The sequence below is a fragment of the Hypanus sabinus genome, chromosome 22 (assembly GCF_030144855.1).
Source record: "Hypanus sabinus isolate sHypSab1 chromosome 22, sHypSab1.hap1, whole genome shotgun sequence".
NCBI classification, from domain to species: Eukaryota; Metazoa; Chordata; class Chondrichthyes; order Myliobatiformes; family Dasyatidae; genus Hypanus; species Hypanus sabinus.
In genome coordinates, this window is record NC_082727.1 from 36,551,281 (window position 1) to 36,564,861 (window position 13,581).

A 13,581-nucleotide genomic window follows, 5' to 3' on the forward strand; every position below is an offset into this window, starting at 1 on the left:
GGGCCAGTAGGGGCTGTTCCATGCTGTATATCTAAATAAAATAAATAGAATAAAATTATACTTCATTTACTTGTGCACAAGGAGAAGAGTGTGTCTCCTGTCACCACACTGTTCTGAAGTCTGAACAGACTTTTTATACAGAATTGACCAGCAGGTACAGATGTTGACCGTTCCCGGTGGTGAAACATTTTGATTCAGACTCCCAATCCCATTGTTGCATCTTATTCCATGTTCTCCTCTTGAGGCCACCCTCAGGATGGAGGAGCAACATCTTACATTCCATCTGGGCAGTCTCCAACCTGATGGCATGAATATCAATTTCTCCTTCTGGGGAGAAAAAATTCCCACCACTTCCCTCTTCTTCTATTACCCACTCTGACCTCTCACCTCTTCTCACCTCTCTATCACTTCCTCCTGGGTCCCTTCCTCCTCCCCTTTCTCCTCTGGTCCACTCTCCTCTCCTGTTTGGTTCCTTCCGCAATAGCCTTTCATTGTTCCTACCTTTCTGGTATCATGTTCACCAAACACTTTTTAACTGTTCCCCCTCCCACCCCACAAACCTTTTTTTGATCTGGCATTTTCCCCCTTTCCTTTCCAGTCATGAAGAAGGGTCTCAGCCAGAAACATTGACTATTTATGCATTTCCATGGATGCTGCCTGACCTCCCATCAGAGTTTATTCCCCTCTAACCCTTCTCCCTAATATGTTCATTCATCTCTTTTTGATTCACCTCCTGAAAGTTATGCTGGAGCCAATTTACAACCTTGCAGGTGTGATAAGGTAGGAGCTATGGGGATGTGGTAGATTGACACAGACTCAAGTGGACGAGGCTCAGTCAATGAGCTGAAGTGGTAGACTTGTCTGAAGAACCACCCAACATCATGTCTACAGCACTAAAGTTGGCAAAGGTTCAGTATTTTGGCCATAAGAGACTCAGGGGGCAGTGCCTCATATCATTGAACCAGACCAATTTTTTTAAAGAGACATGGCCAGCAATTCAAAGCACTCGGTGTAACTGTGAGTCTCTCCATCCATAACACACCAGGCACTGCAGCTCTTCAGCAAACCTTCAGAATCTCTCATCGTAGAAGGCTGGGAATTCTGTGGGACTGTGTAATTTCCAAATCCTGGTGCCATCTCAGTCAGGGGAAATAAAAAGAAATAAGTTCAAAGTGAGTAAAATTATGATGAAAAGAATAATGGACAATTGCCTAAAAATGAGTAACACACAGAAAATGCTGCAGGAACTCAAGGCAGTATCTATGGAAAAAGGTACAGTCGATATTTCAGGCTGAGTCCGTTCAGCAAGACTGCCTAATAATGGCAGAATAGTTTTAAAATGTGGGGGGGAGGGAAGAAAGAAGCAAAAGGTGATAGGTGAAACCGAAAAATGAAGGAGTGAAGTAAAGAGCTGGGAAGATGATGGGTGAAAGAGATACAGGGCTGGAAATTGGGGAATCTGATATGTGGGGATAGGAGGCCATAGAAGAAAGTAAAGGGGTGAAGAGTATCAGAGGGAACTAATGGGCAGGGAAAGAGATATGATGAGAGAAGGAAAAGGGGATGGGACTGTTGACAGAGGTGGATTTGGTGGGAGGGTGTTGGAGGCACTACTGAAAGTTCAAGAAATTGAGGTTGGATGCTACCCAATCCAAATATAAGGTGTTGTATCTCCAACCTGAGTGTTGCCTCATCGCGACTGTAGGGGAGGCCATTGTTTGACATATCGGGATGGGAAGAGGAATTAAAATGGGTGGCTGCCGGGAGATCCCAACCCTTGTGGCAAACGGAGTGTAGGTGATTGGCAAAAAGGTTTTCTAATCTACATTGGCCCTCAGAGATATACAGGAGGCCAAAATGGGAGCACTGGACACAATATATGACTGAATAGACTCACAGGAGAAGTGTCGCCTCACCTGGAAGGACTGTTTGTGGCCCTGACTGGCAGTTGTTCCGCTTGCAAGGATAAGTGCCAGGAGAGCAATCAGTGGGGAGGGACGAATGGACAAGGAATCGCGTAGGGTTTGATCCCTGTGGAAAGAAGAATGTGGGGTTGAGGGAAAGATTTTCTTTGTGATGGGATCCCAATGAATGTGGCTGAAATTCCAAAGAATTAAGTGCTGGACACTGAGGCTGGTCAGATGGTAGGTGAGGACAAGAGGAACCCTATCCTTGGTAGGGTGGTGGGAGAATGGGGTAAGAGCAAACAGGTGTGAATTGGAAGAAATGTGGTTGAGGGCAGAGTTGATGGTGGAGGAAGAGAAACCCCTTTCTTTGAAAAAGGAGGACATCTCCTTTATTCTAGATGAGAAGACTTGTCCTGAGAGCAGATGTGGGAAGATGGAGAAATTGAGAGAAGGGATGGCATTTTTACAAGCAATAGGGTGGGAAGAGGTATAGTCCAGGTAGCTGTGGGAGTCTGTGGGTTTATCTTAGGGATTAGTAGATAAGATGTCTCCAGAGATAGAGATGGTGAGATTGAGAAAGGGAGGGAGGTATTGGATTTATAATAGACATCAGTAGATAAGCTGTCTCAAATTTGGATGGCTTGACCCTACCTTGTGGACGGCATGATTCGATTTCTAAACAAACTAAAAAAACTGTTGCAACAAAAGGATAAGACATTGAAGTAGTATTTGGCCATTTGGCCCATTGAGCCTGAATTACAATTCGATCATTGCCGATTCATTATTGCTCTGAACCCCATTCCCCTGCCTTCTCCCCAAAACATTTGACACCCTTACTAATTTCGAACCTATTAACCTCTGCTTTAAATACACTCAATGACTTTGTCTCCATGGCCATCTGTGGCAATCAATTCCACAGATTCACTGGACTCTGGCTAAAGAAATACCTGCGCATTTCTGTTCTGAAGGGACATCCTTCTAATTTGAGACAATGGCATCTGGTCCAAGACTCTCCCACTGTTGGAAACATCCCCTCCTAGTCCACGTTTTCTAGGCCTTTCAATGTTCAGTTCTTTTCAATGTGATTTTCCCTTCATGCAAACTCCAGCAAGTACAGGCCCAGAGCCATTAGAAACTTATCATATATTAACCCTCTCATTCCCTATATCATTCTTATAAATCCCCTTGGAACACTCTCCAATGCCAGCACATCTATTCCTAGACGTGGGGTCCAAGACTGCTCACAAAACTCCAAATACATTCTGACCATGGCCGTAGAAGAACTCAGCATCACATCATTGCTTTTATATCCAAACTAAGATTCCCAAGTCCCTTTGCATCTGATTTCTGAATTTGCTCTCCATTTAGAAAATAGCCAGAATAAACGGGTCAACCAAGATTTGAAACAAACCCTAAGATGCCTGGCCTCAGAAAAACCTGACGACTGATGCGACCAATTGATGTGAGCAGAGGTCACCCAAATTCTTTACAGCATTCAGGGCAGGGGATGTCACTGTTAGACTGCTGGTTTGGTTATACTCTGCCACCCTTTCCAGAACAGGAGGCCGAAATTGGGGTTCCTGGGTCCAAAGATCTCATCCAACTCTGCAGGCAGAAATCGATCAGAGCAAGAGAGATTTGGCTGGACTCTACCTGGAAGGTCGAATCCAAGGCAAACTGAAAGAGAAGACAGAGACCCAGTTTGCAGACTGGGCAAAATGTCTGGCTGTCCACTCAGGCCTTGTCTCTCCGGGAGGAGTCTAGAAATTTGGCACCCAAGTTCATTGCATCTTTCAAAGTCCTCAAGAAAGAAAACCTAGTGCTTTTCAGCTCCCCAAGACCATGAAGATCAATCCCACTTTCCACATCGATAAATTAAAACCTGTCTATCCCAACCCCTGAGGAGTAGATTCAAAAGGTGGGGGGAGGGGAGAGAAGGCCACTGGGTGGGAGGTGAAACCTGGAAGGGGAAGGATGAAGTAAAGAGCTGGGAAGCTGATTGGTGAGATGAGGTAAAAAGAAGGGAAAAGGGGATGGGAGATGGAGAAGGAGGTGGGGGTGGGTGGTTGTTGAGGGGCATTGCCAAGAGAAAAGAGTTTGAGAAATCAATGTTCATGTCATCAGATTAGAGGCTAAAAAAATGGAATATAAGGTGTTATTCTTCTAACTTAAGTGTGGCCTTATCATGACAGTGGAGGAGGCCATGGATGGACATATGGGAATTGGAATGGGAAGTGGAACTGAAGTGGCCACTGGGAGATCCAACTTGTTCTGGCAGATACTCTGTGAAACGGTCTCGCAATCTATGTCGGGTCTCTCCACTGTACAGGAGGCCACACTGGGAGCACCGACAACAGAAAACAACCTGAACAGACTCTCAGGTGAAGTGTCGGCTCACCTGGAAGGACTGTTTAGGGCCCTGAATGGTAGTGAGTGAGGAAGTGTAGGTTCAGTTGTAACACTTGTTCTGCTTGCAAGATTAAATGCCAGGAGGAAGATCAGTGGGGAGGGATGAATAGACAAGGGAGTCGCATAGGGAGTGATCCCTGCGGAAAGAGGAAGGTGGGTGGAAGGAAAGATGTGTTAGGATGTGGGATCACGTTGGAGGTGGCAAATCTCTGGTAGGGTGATGGGACGATGGGGTGATGCTGCTTGACCTCACAAACAATTCTCTGAATCCAGACAGTTCTGCATCGGCAAACACTGTAGTCACTGATCCCCAAAAGCAACAAAATTCAGCTTCATTGGGCCATTGTGAGTACATGCAGTGGTATTATTTGAGAACAAATATGATTTATTCCATGTTAAATCAATTTTGTTTCATATCCTGGAAAACTATTGTGCTATGCAATGGAATTTCTAGGCATATGAATGATAGAGACAAGCCAAGTTTTCTCAGAACTGCTGTTTGTCACACATTAACTACACTCATGAGGTCACTGTAGGCCTTACTGCACTGTGTTGAGGTGCTATGGACTGCCTCTGTCACTTCACTACACCGTCCTCTAGGGGCGATACACTACATTCTGTGGTGATGGGGTGTGTGCAGTTTAATGTAGAATATCCAGTCCAGATTTCAAATTAGAGTCCTGCAAAGCTGTATCCAAGAAACCAGGGTCCCTTGCTGGCTCTGAGAACATCATTGTTACCAGTGTCTCTATCTTCCTTCCACAGAATTCTGGGAAGGGAAAAAGCAGGGAAACACAAATAGTTAAAAGACAGTCTGAGATGACAGACAGGTATGATATGTAGGCAGATAAAGGATCAGCCAATCAGGTTGGGTCTGATGGGCCAAGTTATTTATTACGGTTGCTATCCCAGCATGCCTTTGTACGGTAATTGGATACTGAGAACTCTGCATCAGCCAGCATTGTTGTTTCAGTGGCATCATTTCTTAGAAAAAGCTGGTTTTGCTTTCTAGGATAAGTTTCAATTCACCATCAGGAATGTGCAGACAATCTGTTAGAGCAGGAAATGAAAACGTAGGGCACCCTTCTCCATCAACTCAGCATTAAAAGTCCATCTGAAGCTGTGAAAGAAATTCAAAGAACGTTCTTTCTGAAGAACGTAATGTTACAGAACACTGTAAATTGATATTTATTTTTTAATTTATTGTATTATTTTAAGTATTTCAATTTATTTTTTAACCATTGCACGGAAGCTTGATACAGAAGCATACCGAATACATTGCTGTAACTGTACCTGGAGCACAGTGTTGGTGTTGTGCATTCATAGGCACATCATTAAAGGCAGATCAGGCTGCTTGTGTCGAAAGTAAAGAGGAGTTATTATTTCAGGCCAATAAGCTTTCATTGGAAGAAGTTATCTCCCATTTAAACAAATTACAGCCCAGTCACTTGTTTCAACAAAACCAGACAAATAAACATATCCAATACTTTCTGTTAAATACATGTCCAGTATCTGCAACACTCTCGTACCATTTTGGATGCCTAGCAGTTCCAAGACTGGTGAGAGTCAGACATCAGACAATCTCAGTATCACAGAAACAAAAGTCTGCCTTTGGCCCTTCACTGAGTTGCTGCCACGTGATTGACCGATCAGATATTTGCATTAACGAGCAGGTGTTCAGCTGTACACACTATATTCATTATATGCGGGGGATACATTCCTCGCAGTCGATGCATACTGTGAAAATTATTTAAATGAAGAAAATAGGGATGCATTCTGGATGGCTTCCTAAATATGATTTATCTCTAATTTATTCACATTTTCATACCAATAAGAAACAAAAGCAGTACCACAAGGCAACATTCATATTATATTTCATCAATTTAAGGTAATATTCAACGTAATAAATCATAGGAAGTTAACTTAATGCAGTCTTTTCTGCCTTACTTATGTCAGTGCATTTCGGCATACACTTCCAAAAAAGCCCAGTCTTGTCTGCATTAAACACCTGCTTTGGTGTGATGCCTAACTCAGCTATCATAGCCAGCAAATTCACAGGGTCAGCGCTAGCTTGCTCACCATGCACAGCTAAGTTGTGAAGCCTGTGACAATCCATAAACTTAGAAAACCATCATCTACTAGCATTAAAGCTAACAATATCACTTGACACTTCCTCACTAGCCTCGTAACAAAGGCAATCATAAATTTCCAAAGCTTTCACACGAAGATGATCGGAACTAAGAGTTGCTTTTTTCTTTGTTTCATGCTCAATGAACAAACTCAACATTTTCGGCATTTTTGACATAATCGGGTTATGCACTTTGGTAACAGTCTTTGAAGACCCTTGTGATGAATCAATCACAGCACTTTTTATTTTCTCAGCATTGTTCTTTCTGTTTCTGATCGTGGACTCACCCAGGCCGAAGTAGCATCCCAGAGCTGTGTCACCTTCACCTGACGACGCCCTGTTCTTGATCAATGCACGTATCACTTTGGAAAGGCACCGTCCAATATCAATCAGCGATTAAACCACAACTGGATTTTGCGTACACACACACACACGCACGCACGCACACACACACACACACACACTCTCTCTCTCAATACGATACCTGCCTTCCCTTGACTCTGTGCAGGCACGGGCTCTCTGCCTTTAGGGACAATAACCAACGCTCCCAACCCTATTCAATGTGCAACTCACCAGTAATTTCTCCAGCGCTGTTCCAGGGATCTCAGCCTGGAGTGAAGCAGGTGATCCCTCAGATGGCAAAGAGAAAGGGTCCAGCACACATGGCACCCTTCATCGTGCAGCAGGGCTGGAGGGTCCCACCCAGGTAATTCACAGGGGGGGCATTGGCTTGGTGCCAGCAGAGTTAAGCTGATTACAAACGCCATTTGCTCAAGGTCAAGTACAAGGATCATTAAAGGGGCCAATGCTTAGGAGTGCACTGATGGGCGAGGAGGGGCAAATCTTGATTGTCAGGTGGTGTTTCTTTTGACTGGGTAATGGGCAGTGTTGTCACACAACAGTCACGACACCTCCAATACACCAGGTATTTACAAAAGATATTTCGGTGTGGTAAAAGGGAAATGCCTGAGGAATCTGTGGGACAGAAAAGCCCAGGGAGAGAGGGATGGCACATGGACAACAAGTGGGAATAACAGTAATGAGAAGAGATATTGATGCTTTAAGGTTGAACTGAGGCAGTGACAGGGGGAAGAGAGAGTAACTGGGGAATGATAATGCCCGTGGTTCAGAGAGCTGATGAGCCTGCCATGGATTATGCAGAGCATAAATATCAAGCATATGAGGAACACTCCGATTGGAAAATCCAGGGATCCAGTCCACATGAAAATGCAGAATGAAGGCCTGAGCTCAACCCACCAGGAAATTTTACATTTGGGGACAGTTGTTGACCTATTCCTCCCATGAGATAGATCAGATGAGGAGGAAGAGAGGTCATAAAGTGGCTGTAGTGGATGTAGTTGCTATGAAGGCACAGTGGACACGCTTTCTGTGCCAACAAATAGGGCACCTGGCAAGGGAGTGCCCAAATAGACATAATTGGTTAAGGTATGTTACAGTGATGGCCTATCAGGGCATAGTTGGACAATGTGTCCGACAAAAAAAGAGAAAGATGTGAAAGTCACCCACCAAAACAGGCAGCAGTGACTTCTCTGTCTGACCACATTAATATCCAAGTCAGACAAGTAGCTGGTGGCTACTCCTGTTGTTAATACTGGTCACCCATGGATGTACACAAGAAGTTTCTTTAGAGGCTAGCAACGTGATACACCTGTGGACACTGGGTTACCAGTGAATAACTGATCCAGCTTTGCCAGTGGCTGGAGAGATGATTTACATTACGAGTGTGGAGGTGAATGAATGAGGGCAGAGAGAAGGGAGCCTCACTTACTTGAGATTGAGGGATCGTAGTGATGTGAGCACGGATAACTGGATCCGTTAAATTTAATGTGATCTGTTTCCAGACTTTCAGACAACTGGAAAAGGCAACTGTGACCATTCAGCATACAGATTTTGGATCTGATCCCAGGTTTGTGATCTGGGAACTTTATCTTGATCCTGGGATCAGAGACCAACGGAGTGGGATGATCCCACAGTATGTGAGCACTCAGTTTGATATCCCAGGATGTGAGAGTAATTTGAAACAAATCCTGTGGTGCTCAGTCATTTAAGAATAGGTAGCTGATTGGGGGTGAGAAAAGCGAGAATTACATGAAGGAGTTTGACCTCCGAATATATGACATGATTTCTGAGTTCTGCTATGGGGAACTGACTTTTCCCAGTCGGTTGCATTCAGTGAACAGTGACTGATATAATAAAGTTTACAGCTGTCACTAAGGGGTATACAGCAGTGAGCTGAGCAGATAAGACCATAAGGCCATAAACCATAGAAACAGAATTAGACAATTTGACCCATCGAGTCTGCTCCATCATTCAATTACGGTTGCCGTCTTATTTACACCCTGCAACCTGGTCTCCGCAGTTGCCTGTGGTAACAACTTCCACAAACTCACCGCCATCTGGCTAAAGAATTCTCTCCACATCTCTGTTTTAAATGAATGCCCTTCTATCCTGAGGCTGTACATGTTTGTCCTAGACTCCCCCATCATGAGAAACACCCTTTCGATGTCTACTCTGTCCAGGCCTTTCAACATTCAGAAGTTTTCAATCAGATACCACCCATCCTTCTAAATTCCAAGGAGTACAGGCTCTGAGCCATCAGTTGTTCCTCATATGATAACCCTTTCATTCCCAGAATTATCCTTGTAAACCTCCTCTGATCCCTCTTCAATGCCAGCACATCTTATCTTAGATAAGGAGACAAAACTGTTCAGAATAGTGAAGGTGAGGCCACAGCCATGCCTTAGAAAGCCTCAGCTTCACATCCCTGCACTTATATTCTGTATCTCATGAAATGAATGCTAATAATGCATTTGCCTTCCTCACCACCAACTCAACCTACATGCTAACCTTAAGGGTGTTCTGCACAAGAGATCCCAGGTTCCTTTGTATCCCAGATTTTTGGATTTTCTCTTCATTTACAAAATTGTCTGCACTTTTATTTCTTCTACCAAAGTGCATGACACTGTATTTTCCAACATTGCATTTCATTTGCCACTTCCTTGCCTATTCTCCTAATCCGTTGAATCCTGTAACATTCCTGTTTTCTCAAAAGAGAAACTGGGCAACAAAGGCTGGTTAGATTACCATCTGTTTTTGGCAACATGCCAGAACCCCAAAATCAAAGAAGAAACAGTCATTTGGGAAAGCTTTTAATGCAACTAAACCAAGTCATAAGGGAATATATGTTTGGCAAATTTGCCCACTATGCAACTGGTGGCTGATTATGAAGAAGCAATCACAAAACTGCACGATGCTGTCTGTTTACAAAAAACTGCCATCCCAATGCATTTCAAATTACTGTCAGCGACTTCAACCAGGCCTGTTTGAAGAAAACCCTGCCCCGTTTTCTCTAGCAAATAACCGTTTTCTCCAGAAGTCCCAAACACCAGACCACTGCTACACTACAATTAGGATTCCTTGCTAAAAGCACGTTTTAGTAAGTCGGATCACTTGGCTGTACTCCGACTACCTGCATACCGACAGAGTTTAAGGTGACCTGCATGGACTCTGATAATACATTATACTTTGAACTTCCAAGTTCTTTAAGGATTAACAAGCAGAGTTAATTAAAAGGAAATGTATTTAGATTTCTGGAAGGTATTCAATGCAGTGTCTGTAAACTGTGTAGTTTACTGTACTGTGATGGATACAGCTCAGTTCATCAAAGGAACAAACCTCCCCACCATTCAGTACATCTACAAAAACCACTACTACAAGAAAGTAGCCTCCCCCATCAAGGTCCACCACCATCCAGGCCATGCAATCTTCTCACTGCTGCCATCGGGAAGGGGGTTCAGGAGCCTTAGGCCCCACACTACCAGGTTCAAAAACAGTTATTGCCCTTCAACCATCAGGCTCTTTGGAGTAACACCGTGCAAGGGGAATGTAGATGTCAATTTTTTAAGACATTGAACAAATGAGATGGGATCTAGACTAGATCTTCCTGGAGTGGGCATTGTGGCAATGAGAAAAAATAACTAACAATTTTGTCCTGCATGGGTTGTTTAGAGGGTGGTCATAACAGATTAGAATTCTTCATTAATATGTTGGGTGAAGTCACAGAAAGAAATCAAGGGTGTGAACCTGAACAAATTAAATTATGACGACCCATTTCATTGGCAAACTATTCAATGGCTTGATCGTGAATGGGCATTGCATGATGTTTAAAGAATGAACTACAACAATGGTTCATTGCTGATTAGCATAAAAAGACATAAGGAAAGAAGGGTCAACCCTGTGGTGGAAATTCGGCACAGAATTAGACCAAAAAAAGCAGCCGCTTGAGGATTGGGGGCAGTTCGGAGTTCAGCCGAAGAGGGCAGAAATATTGATTAACAGTGGGAAGATGAAGTGTGAGAGTAAACTGGCAAGGGACATTAATCTGATAGGTTTACAGTTTGACCTCACTGGTTGATAGGGTAGTTAAGAAGTCCTATGGGATGCTAGGCTTCATTAACAGGGGGATTGAGTTCGAGAGTAGAGAGGTCATATTGCAACTCTACAAATCTCTGGTGAGACCACACTTAGAGTATTGTGTTCAATTTTGGTCAACTCATTATGGAAAGGGTGCAGAGGAGATTTACCAGGATGTTGCCTGGATTGGAGAACAAGTCATATGAAGCAAGGTTAGCAGAGCTGGGACTTTTCCCTTTGGAGCGTAGAAGAATGAGAGGGGACTTGATAGAGGTCTACAAGATTATGAGAGGCGTAGATAGGGTGGATAGTCAGTACCTGTTTCCTAGGGCACCAACAGCAAACACCAGAGGGCATATGTACAAAATTAAGGGAAGAAAGTTTAGGGGAGACATCAGGGGTAAGATTTTTTACACAGAGGGTTGTGAGAGCCTGGAATGACTTGCCAGGGATGGTGGTGGAGGCTAAAATATTAGGGGTATTTAAGAACCTCTTGGACAGGCACGTGGATGGAAAAAAATGGAGGGTTATGGGGTAGTGTGGGTTTATTACTTTTTTTAAGGATTATTTGGGTCGGCACAACATGGAGGGCTGAAGGGCCTGTACTGTGCTGAAGTGTTCTATGGTTCTATGGAGGTAAATATGGAGAAGTGAAATAAGATAATGACCAGAATTGTAGTAGATAGTTTACAATCAGAAACAGGGAAAATTATAATTAGTTGAAAAAGAATGCTCTGTACAACCCATTACACTGGCATTTTGCTGACACGTAGCACTAGACAACAAGTTTTTTCAAAAGTGTTGCTTCCTCCGAATTTATGACAGACTGCTTGAAGAAGAACACAAATATAATTTCAGATTACTTGTATCACATAGGAATTTGGAGAAACAACAAATTAATTTTTATTGAATATAATGTGTTTAATTGCATAATGGTGCTGATGCTTTTCAATAGTTCAACTAAGTTAAAAATATTTTGTTAATGATTTTCATTTGTACTCAGTGTCTGAGGCTTCTTGCTTAAGTGTCCAAAAATAATTTGCCAGCATTGCTGGATTCCAGTTTCCCTGGTATCTTTTCCTCATGACCGCAATGTGCTGGTGAAAACTTTCACCATGCTCGTCACTAACAGCACCAAGATTTGCAGGGAAGAAGTCTAAGTGGGAATGCAGAAAATGAATCTTTGGTGACATGTTGCATTTCATAGTTTTATATGCTTGAAGCATGCTTTCAACCAGCTGCATGTAGTTTGGTGCTCTGTGGATGTCAGGAAAGTTTTCAACAACTTCCTTGAGTGCCTTCCATGTGATTTTCTCCAATCCCACTATAAGTTCTTCAAATTGCCTGTCATTGATGATCTGTTTGATTTGTGGACCAACTAAAATGCTTCCCTTAATCTGTCTCAAATATCAAAATCTGTCATAAAAATTTTTGTGCTTAGTCTTATCAAATTCCATCCTTACAGTCCTGAATCCAATAATTATTATTGAAACCTGTCCTGCCATGCAGCAGCTGTGCCACCTAAGCATGCCCAAACATGCCTGGACAAGATAGGAAACTTTCCACCTTACACTGTAGGGAACATTTTAATTGACTTGAATTATGAATTGAAATAATAAAAATAAACTTAATAAAAACTGTTATTTCTATGGTTAAGCAATGCTGATGCAGAAAATGCCTCCAAATTGTTTTTCATTGCCTCAGTGTTATCAATTGGCTTTGAATTTGATTTTCTAGTGATAATCAGGAAGTAATGGATTGTATAAAGGGTTGTCAGGTCGAACATCAGATGCAACAACGGAGACTCAGCAGAAGAAGAACCGCACAAACTGAGAAAGAGCACAAATTGCTTTCCATCCAACGAACATCATGAGGTAAAGAATTTTTCCTTGCAGTTTATCTTTATGTACAGATTATTATAGAGGAGGTGGTTTGTGAAAATTAGTGGATCATAGTGCAGTAACTTTGAAATACCCAGAGTGGACAATGACTGTCCTGACAGAGCTGCATTTCAACAGAACTGAGTTGATCAGTCAGTTCAAATATCGTTTTGAAAGGCAGAGGAATTCAAGAAATAGCAATGCCTTTGGTATTCTTGGATTAGTGCACCAGCTGGCTGGGGAGAAGGTTGAGGCTATTGAATGCTTTGAAAAGGCCTTGGAATTTGATCCTGGCAATGAAGAGTATCTCAATTCTCTTTCTGAATTATGCCCTTCTACTTAGGCTCTAGATATCCAAACAGACCTATGTGTACTGTGCCTGTGGAAAGGTCTTTCCCCAATCACTTCTCACTGTTAGAATTGACTATGCAGAAAAGTTTTACAGAGAACAGGGAAATGTCAATACTGCAATATTGTTATTGCACACAGTTTCAGAATGAACCACCAAATTCTGCCATCTTACTCCATTAGTTAGGATTATGTTGCAAAATCAAACATTTCTTTCTGATTAAAAACAGAGGCAGCAGAAATCCCCACATGTTCCATTCATCAGAGATATGAACTGATCCATCACTGTGAGTGTAAACTTAGAAATACATTTCAACTAAAACCATCAATAATTTCTGCAAGATGGATTTGCCCGAAGTCTATCTGAAGATTAATGAATCAGAAAAAGCAAAACAAATCTACAACAGTTTACTGAGCTTGGAAATTGTAAAGCCCTGATGAAAAATGGCAGTGTGGATTAATTGAACGGAACAAC